We start from the raw sequence: 23,704 nt of genomic DNA, 5'->3' as shown, positions 1-23,704 counted from the left end.
CTTATTAAACCAAATTACATGGGTTTTATTTCTTAGACTTCCAACATTTCTGTATGTTGGTTTGTTTTTTATGTTATGTCTTTATATCTCTTCTGCCTCAACAGTGAAATTTTCTTTCCTTTCTAGATTCCTCTAATAGTCAATTCACAGACAAGCCCACTTATCTTTTTCTCTAAGGCTCTTGCATGTATGTTTTCTCTCACTTTCTCAATAGCCACAAATAGCTGCCAGGACCACCATTCTGTTTTATCAAAAATACGTGTACCACCTCTTCAACATCCTTCTTTCTGCCTTGCCAACTTAGGATTATTTCTCTACATTCAGTTAGAAAATGTTTGCAAAATGAAAACTTGACCATACCGATGTTACCTTGCATAAAACCCTCCTAACTCCCATAGCCCTCATCTCTCTCAGGGTAAAATTGAAAACTGTTTTATATAGCATTAAAACACCTCTTGATCTCATTTCTTCTCATTTATAGCTTCACACCTCAAATTCCAGTCTACCACAGTTTGTTTGTTTGTTTGTTTTTAAAGTTTTACCAGAGGTTGTAGAACATGCCTTTAATTGCAGCATTTGGGAGGCAGAAGCAGGTAGATTGTTATAAGTTCCTGACCAACCAGTGCTACATAGTGAGACCCTATCTTAAAAAACAAAGGCTTTTCAAAACACTGTGTCTTTTACCTAACTTTATTTATTTATTTTATCTATAAACATTTTCTTCACTGGCAAGTTTTATTCCTGCCTAACTCATACTCATCTATCAAGACAAAGCTTGTATGTCTATTTCCTCTGTAAACTGCTGTGTGATCTGGTCCACACTGTAACTTTATAGCAACTGGAAGGTCATTGCCTCTTTATAGCCTCATTTCTGATGTTCGCCAATTCTTTAAATCAAATAAACACTTCTATTTTAATACTAGGTGGGCTGCTGTCTGTTAGATTCATCTAGTGATTTCTAACTACTTTCCCAACTGTAGAAGTAGACTTTTACTTTTACAATTCTGAGCACTCATGTCCAATTAGGACATACTCAACATATCCTTTCTGCACCTTGGCCTATGCTTGCAGACCCTGTAATCCCCAGTGCATAACTCAGATTCTCTCACTTCCAGGCCTTCTGTTATGCGTTATGTGTCTGCAATGTATTCCCTACATTCTTGCCCATAAACACTCCCTTTTTTCTAGTACTTCATGAGTTTTCTTTTTCCACTGAGCCATCCTATGAAAACACAATCACTTTAGCTCTGATAACAATGCAACAAAATGATTGAGTGGGTGGAAATCTCTTCTTTTCCCCTTTAGTTTGTAGTTTTCCTCCTTCATAACTCTAAAAAAATGGTATCTTGCCTATTCTATATTTTATGCTGTAAAATTCATATGCTAAAATATCTGAGTGGTATTGATAATATTTAATGTTCTACCTCGGTTGTTGTGGTTGAAACTCTGCTATAAAAAAGTAATATGATATATATCGGTACAGCTGAGGATATTATCATCTTAATATTATTTGCTGTTTTGTTATCTGCAATCTTAAGACCATGTGTCTTAAGAAATATTCGTGCAAACATGAATTTGGGAAATATTATAATCATTGGCCATAAAGTTGATAACAAAGAACAAATGATATGTGGAAAAATGCAAATTAGACTTGTCAGTTATATGTAGAAGACAATTGTAATGTTTCTTGATGTCAGTGTCTTCTATTTGACAAGGGTAAAATAGCTAAACTGGTTGATATTATCCTAGTAAAAGTGAATGGGGGTGGTACAGGGAAAGAGAATCAGCAAGCAAGAGGAATTATGTAATGCTATTAATAGATTTATAGAAAATAATGAACACAGTATATTTTAATGTCTTATAAACTGCCAAGTTATTAATGATCTGGAGAGAATATTTTCAATTTCTCAATTATAATTTCTTCCAACTTTAATTAAATATCCTCATGCAACAATGAAACACTTTTTCTACTGCTCTTGGTGAATATAGATTAGTGAAGGAAGGACCCAGAGACAGTGAAATCCCCTTTCACAGGAGTACCTAACATGAATCAAATGTGAACTAAGCATGGCAGCTGGCTCAGGCTCCAGCAGGGTTAGGAATGCTAGAAAGAAGAAAGAAGCTCTGGCAACGCCTCCCTGGCTAGTGGTTATCTAAATTTGCTCAGAGAAGTACCTCACAATAAAAGCCAATAAAGTTTAGAATGTCTTATTTTCTTGCAATTACCATTGGCCATGTGTAAGTACTTAGAGTTGGTAGCAATATTGACCCAGATTTTTTTATGTTTTGTGTTATTTTCCAAAAACCTATATTAGTCATTACAGAAAATGTAAAACTCAGAGTGCTGGCAGATTTTTAGACAATGCTTTAAAAATATATTTCCTTTATGATTCTTCCAGAAAGTAGTAAGTACTCTTGGATATCACTCTTCTAAGAAGTATAATAGTATTAAAACTTACTTCCTGAGAGTGTAAATTATAGATATTTTTAAAGGAAGACACTTAGTAATTTGATTAAGCTACATTTCTAAAATTAATTTAAATCTAGCAAAAAATGAAACATTTTGCCATAGCAATTATGTGGAATTGTATGCATGCCTTGACAAGTTTTTAAATTGAACAGAAATATCTGCCTTGTTAGAGGTTTTTAAATGTCCTGGCTAAGTTTTCCTTAATTATTTCTCTCCTTCTGTCAGCTGTGTTATTGCCCTACTGGCTTAAAGGTTAAACAAAGTACTAGATCTGTCAAAGTGAAAGAAACCAACTGGTGAAGAACTATCAGAAGGTAATCAGTGCTAATAGGTACATAATGGCTAACAGGGTTCTGTTTGCACTCAGATACATCACCACAGGCAGAACATACTTTTCACTGATGTCCTAGTTAAAGAAAACAGAGACCAAGCCAGGAGTTCTGAGGCTAAAAGTAAGTATGTAGATAGTTCTCATACCCAACACCCACTGTAGGATAGAAAGCTGATAAAACTCAAATTCTTGAAAATGACAGAGAGAATGAACTTGGTATTTGTGTGATAAAACCATTATTTTAGACTATAAATTACCAATATTTCCCTTACCTGTGTTCATTTTTAAATTAACAGGATCCCCATAAGAGACAAAGTTTTCTTTCATGAACATGAAAGATCGAGTGTCTCTCATAGGCACTATTCAAGCAGCAGTCACTTCAGAACATGACTTAAGCAAGATAAATCACTTAAAGTAAGACAGACATGAAACTAATCACAAAGATAAGCAGCGCTCATAGGGTACTTGGGCTCTAAAATAATTCTTCCAGGGATTTTCTTTCTTTTAGTGTTTATGAGACATCTCCCTAACTGATTGCTTTCCCTAACCTATTAACAAACTGAACATGAGCTCCAAGTCTTGCTCTCTGTCCTGAGCACATCCACACTGTAACTGTTGGTGGTGTGGAGGTTTATTGCAACATCATTTTGACAATTTTCTGTTGTGGCTTCAGTGCTTACAAAGCTTAGTGTAAAAAATAACGCAAAATAGCAAAGCATCCATTTACTGAGTGGTGAAACTATTTCTTCTTAGAAGCTCTTGTAATAGCTGACAGGAAATAAAATCTAAGATCCATGCAAAAAAATAAAAATAAAAAAACATTGGGCTACTAAACAATAATAGTTACATCTTCTGGAGTCCAGTGAAAAACCACAAAATAAAGGTTGAATTTTCTATTATATGTATCCATAGGGCTTGGAGTATAACATCACCTCTGTGAACCACAACAACACAATACGTGTCTTTGATTTCAATCAAGTAATATTCATACAGACTATAATTGGAATGTTCTTTGGGCAGCCAATCAGCTCCCAAATAAAGACATGGAAACTTATTATTATCTATGAATGTTTGGCCTTAACTTAGGCTTGTCCCACTAGCTTTTTTAACTTAATTTTGACCAGTTTCTATTCATCTATGTTTTGCCTCGGGACTTTTTACCTTTCTATCATCTATATGTCTTACATTCCTGCTTCTTTGGTGTCTGTCTGGCTGGCCCCTGGTATCTTCCTGTCATCTCCTTTTCTTTCTTCTCAAAGCCTAACTTCATCCTCCTACTTTCCCTGCCCACAAGTTCTGCCTATAACACTTCCCTTGCTATTGGCCACTCAGCTTTTTATTAAATCAATCAAGTGCCTTAGACAGGAAAGGTAAAAGAGCAACACATCTTTACAGAGATAAACTAATATTCCTGGACATATAGACTGTTTTAAAACTGTGTTCAGTGTAGGAAGAATTTGAGGTTGCAGACACTACATGATGCTGCTCAGCATATACAGTCCTGTGATATAGTCTTTTATTTTTTAGTTTTTAATTGTTCTATTAGGCATAAATACTGTGGAACTGTATTCAAAGCAAGTGATCTCTCTAAACTAGAAACAAAAATATCATAAAAGAAGAAATATATAATAGTACAAGCCTTTTCCTGTTCAATCCTTCCACATGTGGAGAATACAAAACACAAAAACAAAAATATGTTCATTACGCTCCAATAGAACAGGTGCTTAACTTTAGATCACTCTCCAAGTGGATGGTTATTTGGGAGTAATACTTTCATGGACATTGAGCTAACATTTTATAATATTAAACAGAAAGTGCATCAAAAAACAGCCACTGTATCATGAAAGAGGCTACTTACATGCATGAACTATGACATATGCATTATAAGGCTATGGTATTCATTTTTGAGAGCTAAGAATAACATGTAAGTATTCATTCCCCCATAGAATTAATCATCATTTTCACCTATGCATAGAAGAGATTTTGTTCTACATTTCTGGAAAATAAATTGATACGTATTGTTTGTTCTCTCTTTTGCTCTTAACATCTATCAATCTAAGTACAAGCAAAGATTAATGAGACAATAACCCTATGAACATTTTTATTTTCATGATAAATTCATTTTCATGACTGCTATTTCCAAATATGTTTCTTATTATTCCAGTGAATATATATATATATATATATATATATATATGAAAATAGTAATTACATTATATGGGACAATCTATTTCTCTCCTTTAAAGCAAGTGAGTTTATCAATGGACACTTAATTTTTTATTAAAAATGAAAAATTTACATTGGAAACAAAACAAATTCAACAAATGCTGTAGGCCAAACTAGATGGTTCACTTAGAAGATTCCAGGTAGATCCATACTTATCACCCTGAACAATCAATTCCAAATGCATCAAGGACCTCAATATAAGACCAAATACCCTGAATCTGATAGAAGGCAAAGTTGGGAATAATATTGAAGTCATTCACACAGTAGTAGACTTCCTGAACAGAATACCAATAACACAGACACTAAGAAAAATTAACAAGTGGGACCTCATGAAATTGAAAAGCTTCTGTAAGACAAAGGACACTGACATTTGAACAAAGCAGCAACCTACAGGATAGGAAAGATTTTTTACCAACTAAACATTTGATAGAGGGTTAATATCTAAAATATATAACCAGAAAGAACTAAATATCCAGAAAACAAATAACCCAATTAAAAATTATGTGCGTCACTGCCAGAGAAGCTAGTAAACAAGAAGGACCCTAAGAGAGACATACATGGTCCCCTGGAGATGGGGAAAGGGTCAAGATCCCCTGAGAAAATTGAGAACACAGGAAGAGGGTTGGGGGGGAGGGGACTACAAGAATGAGAAGGGAAGAGGTCATCAGGGAGCAGAAAGGTTGAGTCAGGGGAAGAATAGCAAAAAGGATATGTGATAGGTAGGGTTTTAGTAGGGGGATAGGAGGAGGGGATGGGAGGGAGAAGGGAATTGGGATTGTCATGTAAAACAATCTTGCTTCTAATTCACATTAAAAAATGATTTAAAAATTAGGTGGCCCACACTCATAAAGACAAACATAGTATGTATTCATTCATAAGTGGATATTAGGTGTAAAGTAAATGATAACCAGACTACAATCCACAGCTTCAAAGAAGCTAGGTAACAAAGAGGACCCTAAAAGGGACACATGGGTTGCCATGAGAATGGAAATTAGATGAGATCTACAGGGTAAACTGAGGTGGGTAGTAAGAGAGAGGGAGATGAATACAGGAGGGAATGAGGTGGCTGAGGTGGACAGAGATGCAATGGAAGAGCAACAAACAGAGAATTCTAAACAGGAAATACAAATGGTTGAAAAACACTTAAGGAAATGGTCATTGTCCTTCCTCTTCATGGAAATATATATCAAAACTATTTTGATATTTCATCTTAACTCCTGTAAGAATGGCTAAGATCAATAAAACAAATAACAGCTCATACTAGCAAGTATAAAGGAAAGGGGGAACACTTATTCATTGCTAGTGGGAATGCAACCCAGTGCAACTACTATGGAAATCAATGTGGTAGTTCCTTGGGAATCTTGGAATACAACTCCCTCAAGATCTAGCTATACCACTCTTGGGCATATACTCAAAGGACTCTACATCCAACTACGCAGACACTTGGTCAGCCATGTTCATTGCTACTTTATTCATAATATCCAATTATGGATATTATGAATAAATGTCCATCAACTGATGAATAACTAATAAAATATAATACATTTACACAATAGAATATTATTCAGCTGTTTAAAAAATAAAATTTGGGCCAGGCATTGGTGGAGCATGCCTTTAATCCCAGCACTCGGGAGGCAAAGGCAAGTGGATCTCTGTGAGTTCGAGGCCAGCCTGGTCTCCAGAGCGAGTGCCAGGATAGGCTCCAAAGCTACACAGAGAAACCCTGTCTTGAAAAACCAAAATGAAATAAAATAAAATTTGCATGTAAATGGATGTATATATGGAGAAAAAGAAATCATCCTGAGTGAATTAATCTAGACCCCAAAAGACAAATATTCTGTTTTCACTTTTATGTGAATATTAGCATGTAAGCCTCCAATAGACGTCCTATGATCTGTATAACCATAGAGGTTAGATATCAAGTAAGTGACTGGGAATTAAGGAATAGTATCCTTTGAAATAGAGTATATAGTTATGGAGAAAGAGAAGGAGACTAGAGTGGGAGGATTAAATGGGGATACGGATAGAAGAAAGGAGTAAGGTAGGGAATATGGGAAAGAAAAGAACCCTAAAGGTCATTTGAGGGGTTATACCAAAACCAAAAATAATGGGGGAGAGAATGCCCCAAGAGACATCTTTTACCACCATTTGACACATCTAGTAACAAGAATTGGTTGAGTTGTTGGCCAAAGAGGCCCTTAGAAATCCCAAACATCTCAGGTTTTTGGTTGCACTCCACAAACTGATGGTAAGTTTCTATTGTTGGAGGCAACACTTACACGTCTCATTAAACATGGAGACATTTAGCTACTGTTTAGCTGGAGCCTTTACCTCTACTGACCAGTGTTCACAGTACTGGAACATTCTCTGCATGCTACCAGGGGAGAAAGGCAAGTATCAACACATTTACAAATCCTGCCATCTACAAAATGACTTCCTGCATGATATACTGATGCAAAGTAGCACATATGTTATGGAAGTAACCAGCCACTCTCTGGCTGGATTAAAATCCACTCCACAAGATGAAACTCATGCCAGATACTGCTCAGTTGGCCCAAAACCTGAGATTGGATAGGCCATGGGCCTAGAAGAAAACCAGATACCATTGTTCTGCAAAGGAACTTAACAATAAAATGAATCCTAAGAATATATGCTATACCCATAGATACTGTTCTACTCAGCCATTAAAAGAAGTTTCCTTTGTAGCAAGTGGGAATTACTACTGAGAACCACAAGTGGACAAAATGTGCAGACTGAGAAATTTTAGAACACTCCGTCTTCAATGTGATGTCTCCTTGAAACCCATCCACTCATGGCTTAGGGATCTGTGGGAAAGAAAAGCCAGAAAGATTTTTAGAGACAGAGAACATAAATTACTACAGGAAAAAGTGTCTTTCAGACACATGAAACTGATGTACCTGTGAACTCACAGTCTTTGCTAGCATGCACCCTGCCTGCACAGGTTAAATCCAGATGGGTTCCCAGTGCAAAGAGAGGGGAGTGGACCTGGGCTCCATCTCTTAACCAAAGAGCCATCTACAATAGTACCTACTTTTAAAGCAAAAATTTCTCCCCCCAGTAGAGTTTCTCTGAGTATATTAACTACACTAACGATAGGCCTGAGGACCAGTAGCAGATGACCAACACAAAGAGAACTCAATGGTATTTTTGTGTATGTTTTGTCTCATATTCCCTTGTTTGTTTAGGCTTTTTGTTATTACTGGTCTGATTTTGTGATTTTATTTGTGTGTGTGTGTGTCTGTCTGTTTCTTGTGTTTTGTTATTATTGTTGTTGGCTTTAAAGTTTTATGTTTGCCTTTGATTTTTATTTTGTTTTGTTTGGAATGGAACAAATTCTTTATTGGTAGTTCACATCCTAGAAAACATCAGTGAATTCATAGAGGAGGAAAAACCATACAAATGTAATGAATGTGACAAACCCTCCACCAAGAAATGCAATCCTAAAACTCATCAGAGAGTTCATAAAGGAAAGAAAACCTACGAATGTAATGGATGTGACATATCCCCTACCTATAAAGTCAATCCTGGAACTTATCAGAGAATTCATACTGGAGACAATACCCAAATATGCCTTTGTTTTCTAAAGAGAGAGAGAAAGGAAGCGCATAGAGTTGGAAGGATAGACCTGTGGGAAGAATATGAAAGGAGTTCATAGTAGGGAACTGTCATAGGAATATATTGTATGAAAAATTTCATTAAAAAGAAGGAAAATTAATATGAGTTTATTTCTTGCTCTTCCATAGAGAGAAATAAGTTGCAAAGTCAAAGTTACCAACTCTTATTGACATAGGTAAGTATTTTATAAAAGAAATTAAGTCAGTGATATGAAGAGGCTTAATAAGTAAAATTCAGGAAAGGACTATGTGATGGTAATATTTTTCTTAAAACACATGTAATTCATATATTTACTTAGAAATAGTACATGGTCTATTAGAAAAAGACAGATATTGGATCATGCTGTGGGTTTATTAAGATGCTAAAGCTAATCATGACAGATCAACTTTCATAACTATTTACCTTAAAATATGTAATGACACTTTGAAGCTATAATCTTCTCAGTCTTTCACTATCTCTTTAAAAGATTTTGGCTTGAAAAAATCATCTTCTACAATTAAGGATGAGTACTGGAGAGATGGTTCACTGGTGAAAGCCACAAACTACTTTTACAAAGACCTGAGTACAGCCCCTGCATCAGGTGACTCATACCCTCCTGAACTTTAGTTCCAAGAGATCTGACCCCTCTTCTGTTCTCCACTGGCATCTGTGCACATATGCACACTTAAAATTAATTGAAATCTCAAGGATAATGAGGAATATGGTACACATGTCTAAGAAAAGATATCAAGTAGTGTCAACTGTGTAATAGAACTTTCCTTTGGGTTGCCAGCCCCAAATAATGACACAGAGACTTAGTATTAATTATGAAAGTTTGGGATTAGCTTAGGCATGTTCCAATAGCTCCTTTAGCTTAAATTAACCCATTGTTTATCAATCTATGCTCTACAATGTAACTTTTACCTCTCTCCCATTTTGTGTGTCTGACTTCTTTTGCTTCTCATTGGTGTCTCCCACTTCCCCTCTCTCTCTGCCCATAAGTCCTGCCTAGCTATTGGTCATTTAGCTTTTTATTAAAGCAATCATAGCAATATATCTTCACACAGTGTTCAAATATCCAACAACACAACTGCAAAGGGTCTGAGTATTAAACTTGATATCATGATTTAACCCCATCTACTTCCTTTATTCCATACTGTTCTGCAAAAGTAGAAACCCCATCAAACCTACTGGCAATATAATGCTTGTTTGTTTGATGGTTTGTTTTTCCACCAAACTAAGACCAGTTGACATCATTAAGAGGTTAACTCTTCTTTTGATCTTAAGATTTGAAAGGAATACACCTCTTCACTTTGGGAGTTAGAAGTATAATTGTCCTGGAGGCAACCACACTAATAGATGGCCTTACTGAAATCTGACACACATGGTTTGTTACATAGCATATAACAGAAAAGCGACTGTATGGATGGCTCCCTATGACATATTAACGCATGGAGAACAACTGCATCCTGACTTCCTATAATAAACAAAATGGCAATGTTAGAGAAATTACTTGGGAGGTGAAGGCTTGGTAAAGAATGTTATTTTTCATTAATAGCCTTTGATTAAGTTTGCATTATCTTTTCACATACCTGTATTCTCCCCCTTTACTAACCAATACTAGTAGAGCACCTTTGGTAGAGTGCCTTTGGGAGTTTCTTTTTAAAATATTTTTGAGATTATACTATAATTGCATCATTTCCTTCTTCTCTTTCCTCCTTTCAAATCCCCTCCTTTATGCTCCTCCTTGCTCTTTTTCAAATTCATTGATTTCTTAGTCATTAATTATTACACTCATATATGCATATGCATACATACATGCAATATACTTATATATACCTATCTACATATATACACATAAATACAACATGCTCAGCCTGAATAATGTGAACTTTATGAATGTTCCCATGTTACCTTTTGGTACTGGGTAACAAATTTGCATACTCTTCCCTGTGGGACCATTTTCCCCATTTTCAGCATTCCTTATTTGCCTACAGTTTGTTGACTTATGTTGAGGCCTCTTGGGCTTTCTTTTGCCTCTTCATACTACCATATCTATTGTTGCTGCCCTAGTTCCAGCTTATGTTTAGGCAGTCAGGCTTGTGAGATTGTATGGGTTATTTGCTATGCTGGTTATTGTTAAGTTACATAAGTATCACTTCTGGGAAGAAATGTTTTTTGCTCCCCATCTGTGTAAGCTTGTGTGGGTTCTTTGGTACCATTAAAGCTTCTGGTGTTTATAGAGACACAACCTCATAGCAAACTCTCTAATCATCTGACTCTTATAATCGTCCTGATCCACTTCCTTAATTGATCTTTGAGCCTTTGATGCAGGAATTGTTTTGAAGATATATCCATTAAGACTGGACTCCATTACTCTGCATTTTGACTGGTCATTGTTTTTCTGTAATAGTTTTCATTCATTTGTAAAGATAAATTTCCTTGATGATAGTATCAAGATGACAATATTTCTGTTGAGTATAAGGATAAATATGTAGAATATATTTAGGGATTATATTGGTTTAACAAAGTGGAAGTTGTGGGTTCTCCTTCAAGGTACAAGATTTCACCAGTCCAGGGTAGTAAGGTACTAGCCATGATTTTCCACTTGTTGAGATGGTCTTAAATTCAATTAGAGGTCTGTTGGTTACTACCACCATATGTTTGCCGTTAGTGCACTCTTGGGGTTGTTGTGCTATGCTCGTTATTGTTGAGGTACATAGGTGTTACAGCTGAGAAGGATGGACGGTTTCTTTCCTCTTTTGGAAGCTTGTATAACTCCCTTTGGTACCATGAAAGGTAATGCTCAGAAGGGATGATTACAGGTCAGTTCTGCTTCAGTGAACCCTGGGCCTTGCATCTGAATGAATTACATGGTGCCTTCAGCAGTAGGGACTTATCTTCCTCCCCTAGGAAGCAACCAAAAGCAACAGCAATAGCATATAATGTTTCAGAAATCTCTTGGACATCTCTGACCAAAAACTTAAAAGAAGTCTTCTCCTGCCTGGTGTTAAAAATGTTGAGAGGTGACCTTCGCCTCATTGAGAAAGCACTATCAGCAACATGAAAGAATACCATTCACAATAGAAATGTATCTATATACATAGACTTCTATGTGCTATAGGGTTTTTTTAAAGTTAGATAGTTAATTCCTTCCTTGTGACTTTTTTAGACATCCTTACTATTATTTTATCCTTGTTTCTTTCTTCTGTATTTTTCACCTTCCTCACCACTACATGATTTTAACAGCTATTGGAAGCCACATCATATCTTGTAAAATCCATTGAGAGTAACTAGAATTCATATTTGCTTTCCATTGAGCCAAAGTTCTAGGAAGGAAGAAGAAGTAAATAGGTGTTTCAACTATAAGATCAGCCCAGTATACTACACAGAAAATTAGCTCCAGCTAAAGAACAGTACATGATCTAAGCCTGAGTACAGAAACCCTAGTACAAAACAGCTTAAATAATAAATGAAACTACTCCAATATTTCAAGTATAATTGGGGAAAGCCTTTCATGAACAAAGAAAAATGTAGAGTTTTATTTACTTGTTTCAAATGGCCTCTTTCCTATGATGTTCTCAGTGGCATTGCCCATTGATAGACTTGAGAAAATGCTATCATTGCAGGGGGAAAATGAAAAGAATTGCCACCTGTAAGTCATTAGGCCTGGGATGAAAGTCAAGTTAAAAAGCTGCCTGTGGCTCTTCATTTAATTTTTAAAAAGCAGAAAAAATTGGACACAGAGAGTAACTCTATGTGTGCAAGACCCAAAAGAAAACATTCTTGACTACAAGCATTTAATCAGGAACCCCAGTTGCTTGAACCTGTAACTGCAGAATGGTTCACTTTGTCATTCACTCTCTTAGGGAATAAATGAGCCTTTTGGAAGTAAAGCTTCAGAGATTAGAAGTAGAGTGCCATAGTAAAACTAATATTTCATTCACAAAAGTATAACTGTATCATCCCTTTTCAGAATAAAAATAATCTTATATTTAGTAAAACCATTTGCCAACTCTAATCGCTCTAATAAAACTTTGGGAGTCAGAAGGTTCCACTTTTACTAAGCTGAATAATATGGCAGGGGGAGATATTGTCTAATGGATTTTGATAGCTTTTCAAATACTCAGTTTCTATGTGTGATAACTGCCCTCTTACCAAATATAATTGCTCATGAAAAACAATAAAAAAGATTATTGTATAAAACATCTATATGAAGATTAAGACTAGTCACAGAAATTTTGTAACTTCTCTCATATCAACCACTTCTAAAGTTTTATTTGCACATTAGCTCTACCTCTATTCCACTTGGAAATTATGAAATCTGTTTTCAGCCATTCGCATTGCCTAACATGGGGTCTCATAGGTGTCTCAACAAAATGACTAGAGAGCCTGCTGAGCACATTGATGGAAATTGATTTGAATTAAATGCTCCTACTCTACCATGACCAATGTTTTTGTTGTATGTCTCTTAAATGTGTGAATGAAGATTTTAGGAATACTCATAAATATCCCACTACTATATTTTTCCATTTATTTGTTTATCTAGGGGAGCAAATGCACCGCATGGTGTGTGCAAAAGTGAGCAGATGGTTCCTTAATTCCTGGGAGTCAGTTTTCATATGGGTTCAGATTTTCAGTCTTGGTGGCAATTGTCTTTACCCACTGAGACATCTTGTTCATCCCTACCTCTGTTCTTTTTGCTTCATGTACAGACAAATATTTGTAATATTTGTCTCATGTTGACAACACAAAATGCACTTAGAATCACTAATGCTGTCTTTTAAAGTAAAATATCCAACACATAGTAAAAGTGGAGTTTCTTACAAGAGCTGGTAACTAAAATCAGTATGATTCTTACCCTTATTTCAAAATCCTTTTTCAAATAAACTCTGTGGTCTTTATTTCTCTTATTGTCCCCTATGAAACCATAATTATTATATATACATTTACCATCTATATACATTTATCTTCTATTCCACTAGCTCTTTATCTGTAAATTGTAGTGTTTTCTCTCTTTAAAAGGAAAGAACTACCCCCATGGAATGCTTTACCCTCCCTGGGGAGCAGAAAGGGGATGGGAAAGGGGGTTAGTAGGGCCAGGGGGGAGGGCAGGGAGTGGGAAATGGGATTGACTTGTAACACAAGCTTGTTTATAATTTAAATAAAAAATAGAAAAAAATAAAAGGAAAGAACTAAAGGTGAGTATTCAAAGAAACACTTGTGCACAATATTGCTTTTGTAGCTATATGATTCTCAATAACCAAAATATGAATGCAAATTAAAGGTCCATCAACTGGTGAATGACAAATAAATTGTGGTAAAAATGCATAATGCAACATGTATCCATCCTAATGATAAAATAATGATATATGCTAAGCATAGGTAATCATGAAAATATAAGTGAAGGAAAAGTAGTTAGACCCCATTTTGGTACTCAGAGTAGATAAAGAAAGCAAATCTGAGGGTTCCATTGCTTGGGAAAGTAAGGAGTAGGAAAACAGAGAGCAGACACTGGTGGAGTTAACAATTACATTATATTTACTTATACCTAAAGACATTTAGTTTACTGTCTCGTAAGTCCTTCTGAGAAGAAAACATTTTGCTTTTGTTCCTCTTTTTGAGATTAAATAAAATCACATCATTTTTCCTTCTTTTTCCTCCCCCAAAATCCCTCTTAATATCCTGCCTTGCTCTTCTTCAAACCCATAACCTCTTTTTTCATTAATTGCTGTTACATGCATATATTCCTAAATACAGCCCTGTAAATCTATATAACATTACTCATATGTGTGCCATCAGGACTGACCATTTAGTATTGGATGACCAATCCATGTTCTCTTCCCTGGGGAAGACTATTTCTCCCCTTCTCAGCTTTTCTTAGTTACCTATAGGCTTTTGTTTTTGTTTGTTCATTTGTTGTTGTTGGTGGTGGTGTATCTCCCTCTTTCCCCCACCCTCTGCCTCGCTTCTGTGTGTGTGTATAATTGAGTCCTCATAATCTTTCCCTTGTCCAAGTTGCTGTTGTCCTTGATCAGCTCAGGTTTGGGAAGTCATTTGGTGAGACTTTGTGGGTATGGCTTTTGACTTTTCTAGGGAACACAATCTGACAGCAAATTCCTTAACCTGTGGCTCTTACAATCTTTCCATACCCTTTTCCATAATGTTCACTGCGCTTTAGGAGCAGGATTGTGTGCAGATGTATCCATTAGACATGGACTCCACAACCTCGAATTTCAATTGATTGTGGTTTTTCTGTACATCTGTGGTAGTTTAAATGTAATTGGTCCCCATAATTTCATAGAGAGTGGCACTATTAGGAGTAGTGGCCTTGTTGGAAGAAGTGTGTCATTGCTAGGGCAGGCTTTGAGGTTTCCTGTGGTCGGTATACTGCCCAGTGTGTCTCAGTTGACCTGTTACCTGCAAGATGTAGGACTGACAACCATGTCTGCCTGTACACCACTATGCTCCCCATCATGATGATAATAGGCTGAACCTTTGAAACCATAAGAAAGCCACCCCAATTAAATTTTCTTTATAAGAATTGCCTTTGTTATGGTGTCCCTTCATAGCAATAGAAACCATAAGACAATATCCTGATATTCCATTTTCTGCTTTATTCATTCTAGTTGGGTTATTTAGTTTGAATCTTAACCTTCAATTCAGTTTTAATTCCCTTCTATGTTTCTTTCTCCTTATCAAATTTCACTCTCAAGTACTGAATCCTCTTGCTCATTTCCATCTGCCTTATATTTGTGTTTTCTTGGGCACCATTCAGGCATTTATGCTTCTTAAGCTCTTTCTCCTTAATTTCATTGAGCTGTTTCCTTGTGTCTTCCTTAAATTCCTTCTGTTTTTTTTTTAATTAGAAGGGTTTGGATGCAGCACAGAGAGACCTATGGGTGCTTGCAGAAGGACAAGAACATTCTTGTTCAATCATTCATTATCTAAGATCTAAAACAGTTTCTAGGGAAAAGGTTCTTAATTACTGGTAATTTAAGTAGCAGTAATTATTGAAGCTCAGAAGAACTTTTTTTCTAGCTTTTGTTCCCTGTAGATTTTGTCATTAATAAGCATCCTTCTTCCTTTTGATTACTAATGCTAGAGTATACCTGGCCAAAATTATTTTTCCCAATACTTAGTTATCCTTCTGGTTCTCTGTCCAAGTTTATTGTACCTTAAGCTTTATTCCCCTGATGTTCCACCCTCTCTGTGTGCTTCACTTGCTTTGCTTCATTGTGCCACACAGCATTACTTCTCCATTTCCTCACTTTATCTAGTTTTGATCGGATGTATTGACATTTGATGTCCTGTTTGTTTTTTCACTTTAAGGAATGTTACTTATCTTTTAATTCTCATCATAATTACAGTTTCCTCAGGAAAGTCAGCTCTGAGGTTTATCTTATCAGCCTTAAAAGATGAGCTATTAATTTTCCTCACTTTATATCACTACCATATACTGACTCTTTTCAGAGTTTTACAGAATCAAATGGTGTTTTATACTTGCCATTCTCTCCTCACAAGGAATATCATTTCTTTATTGTTCTATCTGCAATGCTAAAACACATGAAAAGACCATTTAAAAACTTAACTTTAGCTCCAAGCTTTCTATTAGGCATTTATCTAGTCGTTAAATCTCTCATTTGATCTCCTCTGGACTATTTGCAGATACTATAATATGAATTTATTATCTCCATGAACACACATGTCAAACACTCTGATTTCTCACCACAATCATGTAAACATCCACCATGTTAACTAATTAGACATTTAAGATATATACAGAGAGTGTCTTCTTGTAGTCGAATACACAAAATCAGCGTCTTATAGCTTGATCTTTCTATTAAGCCATCCTTTATTTCAAACTGTTTTACATCCAGTTAGTTCTGATTCTCATCTATCATTTTCCCTTGTAATAGAAAAAGGTCTTAAAGATTTTCACCCTCTTATATTTAACCTTTGAAACTTCTTCACTGCTACTAGACTTTTAAAAAGCAGATCACATGATATATCTAAAAGTTTTCCTTGTCTACCCATCACCTACAGAATGAAGCATGGGCATTCTCATATAAATAGAACATTCTCAAAACATTAGCTCTCATGCCTTGCTAGCTGCACCTAGTGTTCTTTCCAATCAAATCATCTGACCCTCAAGCCCATACTTAATTAGTATTTGTTTTTAAAATGTTCTCACAAAATCTCACTTGTTTTCAAGTCTCTACACTTTTCTGAGGATTTCTGCAATGTTTCCAGAAAGAGTATCTCCTTTCATGTTCAACACTTCCAGAACTCCATCACAAAGCAAAACATTCTAATTATCACTTTGAACTGATCACTTTAAAATTATTTGTTCCTCAAGCTTTCTCCCCACCCTCTTTGAAAGCCAGCTTATTTTGTTTAAATCTTCCTGGCTTCCTTGCAATTCTGGATATAAGCAAGACACTCAATGAATGTTTGATGAATGAAGGGATGCATGTGTGTATACATACATGTATTTATTTACATATATACATATATATAATACATTGAATATGAAAGTAAATTTGATTATATTTGACTTAATGTATATTTGTAATTTAATACATCTGTGAATTTCCAAGTAAATGTTACACATTTTATGTAGTTATTAAAGAATTCACACTATGGACAGATGGTAAAGAATAACTGAGAATCCTGAAGGATACATATGCGCTCACACATTCTCCTCTGTGCCTCACTTATGCCTTCCTGGCCCCACCAAGCCTGTCATTTTTCATCTTCCCACCCTGCCAATTCCCATGATCAGAGAATGCAAACTGAAAAGGGTGCCATTGGAGAGGGTAATGGGTGCAGAAGGGCATATAGTTGTAAAAGCTTTGAAATGATTCCACTCTGTGTAATTTTCTAAAAGCAAGTACTACAAAAACATCCTTGTTACTCAATTATTATGGATAATAAGTTTCCCAGTGCTCAATCATGGTATCAGATCATAGATGGGGATCAGACACAAACTGAATGTTTTCCACAGGTTTCAAATCTAGTATATGTCTCCCTTGATGTGGAAATATTTGTTTAGATTTCAAAGTACTGGTTTGTGAAAGAGTGATTGGTTTTGTTTGTTTTCTTACCTGCAACATTTTGTTACTCTCAAAACAACTGGAGCCCTGGTTGGGGGCCCTACCCTACCTGGGGAGTGGCGGGTGGATGGGGTGGGGGGTAGGTTGGAGGTGGGGGAGAAGGAATGGGGGTGGGGGAGGGAGAGGGAGAGGGAAAGTACATGTGAAAATATTAATAATTTAATAAAAAAAATATCCAGGAAAAAAAAAACAAAAAAAACAAAATGAAAACAAAAAAAAATGTAAAAAAAAAAAAAAAAAGGTTAAGGCTTTGATAATGCTGCACCCTAAATCTGTAATTGAAAGGACTCCTCTTTTCCATCAAATAATAACTGTAATGATGGTCATTATAGATGCAAAAAACAAATTAATACTCTAAGAAAAAGGCTTAGAACAACATCGAACACACAACAAAACAAAACTCCCACTTAGAGAATTGTGATCGATAGATTTAAATCTATAACTGAAAAATCAAAAAAATAAAAAATGTCTAGACTTTAAAACTGAACCTTTTGGAAGATGAAAAACTAATATAAACACTCAAATTGTTAGATGTTTACTAAATATTTGTTTGCCAAATCAATGCATTTGTGAGTAGAATATTTCTAGAGAAAGTGGTACAAATTTGATTATATTAATCAGAGAAAAGCTGATATTTAGAATAAAACATGAATATGCAAGTTAACATCTATGGAAGTAATTTGGAAAGGTAATCCACAGTTACTTCAATTGTTAAGTTTTCAATTTATCATTAATTAATCAATAGAAACTAATAACCATCTTCTTGTTTGTCTTCATATTTGAATGCAGTGACATCAAGATTCAGAGCAGCAGCAAACTCACACAGAATCACTGCACCTTGCCCCACATCTTCCCTTGCTCTGGCATAGCAGAGTGATACCTGTAGGACACCTGTGCACAACACTGTAGATCAAAATGACATGACTGCTAAATAAGTTCCACAAATGAGGCTATAGAAACAATAATAAAAGAAATATAACTAGATTTATTTCTTCATGTAGATAATGTAAAACAGAAAAGAGATCTTAACTGAATTTCAGATAAACTCTGATCTTCTTTACACCCTTATGTCCTAAACTTCTATTAATGTGAACACACTCATTCTTTAAATTGCAGTCACACCATTCCTTCAAGATTAACATATAAGAGAGTAAAGATTACTGCTAGGCTAGGATTCTGTGTGCTAAGTTTCAGCCAGGAGCACATTTTTATAAGCAGAGTTATAAACCTAACCTTGAAAATAGATGTTTACAATGGAAATGTTGAGACCCCTAACTGTTGTGGCACAAATATTACTGTCATCATTTATCTAGAAAAGGTACATAACCAGCAAGAATATTGAAGTTATTGAAGCTTACACTCTGAATATTAAGCCTGGAAGTACCCAAGTCATATTTTAACACAAGTCTATCTTCCTTTGGAAAAAGAAATATAAGAGTGAAGGAAGTAGACACTGGAGGGAGAGTTTGTCAAGCCATTTGCATTTTGTTCTTTACATGATATGTATGGTAAATTTTTATGACACCTAAACAAACCAACTGAAACTAACGGCAGCAAATAATGACTGTATTCAGTCCATTGTAAAGATTTTTATGTTGTGCCTCACAATACTCTTCAGTAAAGACTTTAAATAAGGTATTATGCCCTCATATATAGTACAGTTTGATCCAGAACACATTGTGTCCATTTACACATAGATAAAAAAACTAGAGAAAAAAATCCTTCCATATTTATAATTACCTAAATGAAATAAGGAAACACTTGGAATCCTGGGAGGTGGTCTTTCTATCTCTGCTTTTCTTTTGGAAATAAATTTTCAAGCCCCAAGAACTAGGAGCATCTCAGTGAACTCTTTCTGGTACGAATGCTGTCTTACGATATTAAGGCTATGTTTTTATATAATCTGAAGCCTCTAGATAACAGATGCTCCTTGATATCAACTTACTTCTTCTCTGCAGTTTCCAAAGATCCTGAGAAAGCACAGCTCTCCACTGGCATAATTCTGGGAAGATAATATACTCCAAATGTGATAAATCTATCAAGAATAGCAAAGAAAAATGGCTCTCGGTGTAAGAGTAGCATTTGATAAAATAATCAGCAATTAAAAGTAATAAAAACTCAATGAATAAATCATGCCTTTTTACAGCAGTATGAAAAATCGCAGGAGGTTAATAGGGAAGGGTGAAGGAGGCTAAGGAGGAAAATCCACCTATAGTTATAAACAGATTGTTTTTAGTAAATTAAATATACAAAAAGGTAAGGTATACCAACATTACCGTTCAAATGGCTTAGCTGAAGAGAAGTGCTTAGGGTATAGTAGATGTTACTGATACATAATAACAAGATAATGAACTCAGAAAGTGACAAAATATATGAATCCCCTGATTCAGTTCAAAAATTCCTTTGTGAACTCCCATAAAATAATGTAATAGACATTCCAACTATATGATTTCTGGAAACTATCAAGACCAAGATTTTATGCCATACTTTCTCAAATTACAGGGGTAGTAAACAATATGTTTTTAAGATATTGGTACTAATCTTTTTAGACTGTATTCAATACAGGCAAAACCCATGACTTTTGTTTGAAAACAAAACCAATTATGCATATGTAGACATCATATATATTGAAAATACATTGATTTTTTTTCTAATACTAGATTTCCAAGGAACCAAAAAAGTAAATTTAAAGCTTCCATTTCCTGGCATCATAAATAAAATATTTGGATAAGGTTTGGCTTTGGTTCTCATGTCTTTTTATTTTTATGCCTTTCATAGTCATTATACAAAGTGGAACTATAAAATTCAATATAATTAAATGATTGTTTATTGCATGTATTTACATGTTAATATATATTTCCAGTGAAGAATTCTCTGTGATGCAGATACCTAAACTTCCTAGAGAGAGAAAAAGAAAGGAAGAGAGAGAGAGAGAATGTATGCTCACTGTTCTCTTCCCAGGATTACCACATTTCAATACTATCTTTATTGTCAAATGGAGATGCTGAACTCAAACTTGGAAGGTTAAAAAACATCACCAAGCTGTTCTCCTCTAAAATAGACTTTCTTTGCCATTTCTGAGATTCCATATTTATCTTCTCCAGGTGTTTCAAATTGTTAAAGACAAACAAGCAAAGAATTTTAAAGAACTGTCTAAATTTCTCAAAAAAAAAATCAAAGAGTGAATTTTTTAAATAATAAAAAAACATGGCTAAAAGATGTTTGGGGATCAGAAAATGATTCAACAAATATATTTCTAGCTCTAAATATTAAATAATGTTATTGCAGAAATTCACTCGTAATTAGAAAATGTGCCATTTGTCCTAGAGCACAGCTATGGGTCTGAGGTTGGTGCCAGGAGCATTCTGTAGGTCATGTGTGAAGGCCACATTGTGAGTAGTTGTTATAAATAAGGGCTCTGGGGTCAGATCAGTCTGTTCTTTGAAGAGGTTTGGAGGTTTCACCCTGAAAGCAACACCAGCCCTCAGTCTGGAAACTAGGTCCCCAAGGAGACACTGGGCAAGCACTTTCAAATAGCAAAAAGTGAGAGAGTAGGCACAGCAAATGTCAACTTACATAAACTCATATGAGAAGAGATGAGAAAATAGTGTCCTTTTTGCAAGGGCAGAAGTATAACTTACTTGGGAAAAAATGCAAAAATGGGAGCATCTGAGAAAATGTAAAGAAATCAGAAAAGCTAGTAAATAATTCCAGGCATTGACCTGAATTACAGTTGAACAATGAATTTAGATTAAATAACCTACAAGAAATAAGGAGGACACTGGACAGGCTTTTCCTATTAGTCAAGGTTGGAGGGAGGAGTAAAGGCTTTGAACTTCTTATACGATAAGGTCAAGAAGAATAATCATTCTTATTAAATAAGGTATACTGAATAAGCAGATTTGCTATAAAGACTTCCTCCAATGTCACTGATATTTTAAAAATATGCACCATAGAAGATGCATAATTCCATAGCCCACAGGATTATGAAATGTAAATTTCCTCAAAGGTTAACCTTTTGATGACCACCCAACAAATCCTTTCTTGAATTCTGGCGACCAGAATGTTATTTCTAGGACCCTTTTCTAGAACCTGTCCATCATTCCCTATTCATTGATATCATAACATCATTGTCTCTTTTACAAATTCCCTTACATGTCAAAGTCATGACTTATTCATATTGCACATTTTAACTTTCTGTCCCTTTTCCCAGAATCTTGAACCCAAAGCTCAGTAAGAGAAGGGTACAGCCAAGGCCTGAACACAATCTCTTAGCTTGTCCCCATCTTGCCTTTTGCTATCATAATTAAACAATACATATAAGAAAATACATCTAAATGGTTTATCTACCCCCAAAGATTGATTTTGTTTTACTATTCAAAATATATTTTATAAATGTTATTATGTGTGTATACACTCAATAAAACATTGCTTTCTGTTTTAAAATTGAATTAATCAGAATGTCATCTACTTATAGCTTAAATATAACATATGATTCATTGAAATGTTAAGAAAGTTTTAAAATACATGTATTTAAACAAGTTGGAAAAACTCTGCTCAGTAACATCATTTCTTAGAAATGTGAGCTGCCAGGTAGAACTGCCTTAGCTTGGTCAATATACAGAAACTATCTGCATTGGGTCAGACTATAGTCAGAACTCTGGTGCATGTGATTATCCCTAGTAGAAATGCCTATCATAGAGACTGTAGCAAGTTATTATTAGTATGTTCTGCCATTTCAGTAGTCCCTATTTTTCCCACTGGGTGTTATATTATTAGATGGATCCTTCTTCACAGATGTCAAAAGTTACCTGATGTAAGTTTTAACTCCTCCTGACTCCTTTATGAAAGAATATCAAAGAGTCAGCAGTAAGTAGATGTTTCCTGTCCCTACCATCCTGTCCCAAATAACCACTCTGAGGCTTAATATTACTTATAACTTCTCAGCCAAATGCTCAGGCTTATTACTAACTTGCTCTTACATTTTTAAGTTAACTTATACTCCTTATTTATGTTCTGCTACATGGTGGCACCTCTATTAGCACAGAACATTTATCTCTTACTCCCTCTGCATATTGCTGGTGACTCCTCACTCAGCCCTTCTCCTTCCCATCATCCTCAGTTTTAATTGCCTGCCTATACTTCCCACCTGGCTACTGGCAAACCAATCTTTTATTAAACCAATTTGAGTGACAAATCATGACAGTGTGCAAGAGGATTATTCAAAAGAAGTCAGTTTTTAGGTGAAAGTTAGTGATGCTGAGAGAATCATACATCATACCAGACACAGGAAATATCTCCTCCCTCAGTAGCTCCCAGATTGCTATGTGAGCCATTCTTGTCTAGCGAGCTTCGACAAATAATCCTTTAATAGGAGACAGAATTTAATATAAAGAGTAAAAGTAGACCTAAAGAAATAGTTCAGGGATCCATAACTTGAACTTAAACTCACTTTAGGGAATACTTCCTCATGCTAAATGAAGTAATGCTAAGAAAGGAGTTCCCTCACTCCAGGAGTTCCACACTTCCTTTCAGGTTAGGACAAGAGGCAGATACACTACAGATAGGTCACAAGCTTATGGTTTGACAGCTTTTGTTCCAACATTGCAATCCCCTGAGGGTTCTTAGAAGCAAGATTATCATTAAGTCCTCCAAGAATGGTCCTGGATTGCATCTCTCACTCCCTTTCATGTTAGCTTGGAGGATAAACCATTTATTTATTGGAATGATAAAATATTGCTAAGCATTAAACTCTATAGAATAACACACTATTTACAACTTAATCCATATTTTCTTGACTATTAGGAGTTTCCTGAGAATCTCTCAAAAATGCATATTTCACCCAAATCCCATAGTGAAATAGAAGTTTCACTCCCACTCCAGGGCCAATTATTAATGTTAACCAACCTACCACCAACTAAATATTTACTACTAGTTATCCCACTG

At 35.3% G+C, this 23,704-nt stretch overlaps 1 long non-coding RNA gene across 1 annotated transcript in view; it reads left to right on the top strand.

Annotated features, from left to right (window-relative positions):
- The first annotated feature begins 2,352 nt into the window (after positions 1 to 2,352).
- The window catches only part of LOC118238382, a 123,692-nt gene continuing 102,340 nt past the window's right edge, over positions 2,353 to 23,704 (top strand). Inside the window, exons 1-2 of the long non-coding RNA XR_004768502.1 lie at positions 2,353 to 2,922; positions 8,792 to 8,838. This is a non-coding gene — a long non-coding RNA (uncharacterized LOC118238382). The remainder of the gene's footprint in view (positions 2,923 to 8,791; positions 8,839 to 23,704) is intronic.

This window comes from Cricetulus griseus, chromosome 2 (genome assembly GCF_003668045.3).
Source record: "Cricetulus griseus strain 17A/GY chromosome 2, alternate assembly CriGri-PICRH-1.0, whole genome shotgun sequence".
NCBI lineage: Eukaryota > Metazoa > Chordata > Mammalia > Rodentia > Cricetidae > Cricetulus > Cricetulus griseus.
The sequence above is the reverse complement of the archived record's forward strand: the minus strand, read 5'-3'. Positions and strand labels throughout refer to the sequence as shown.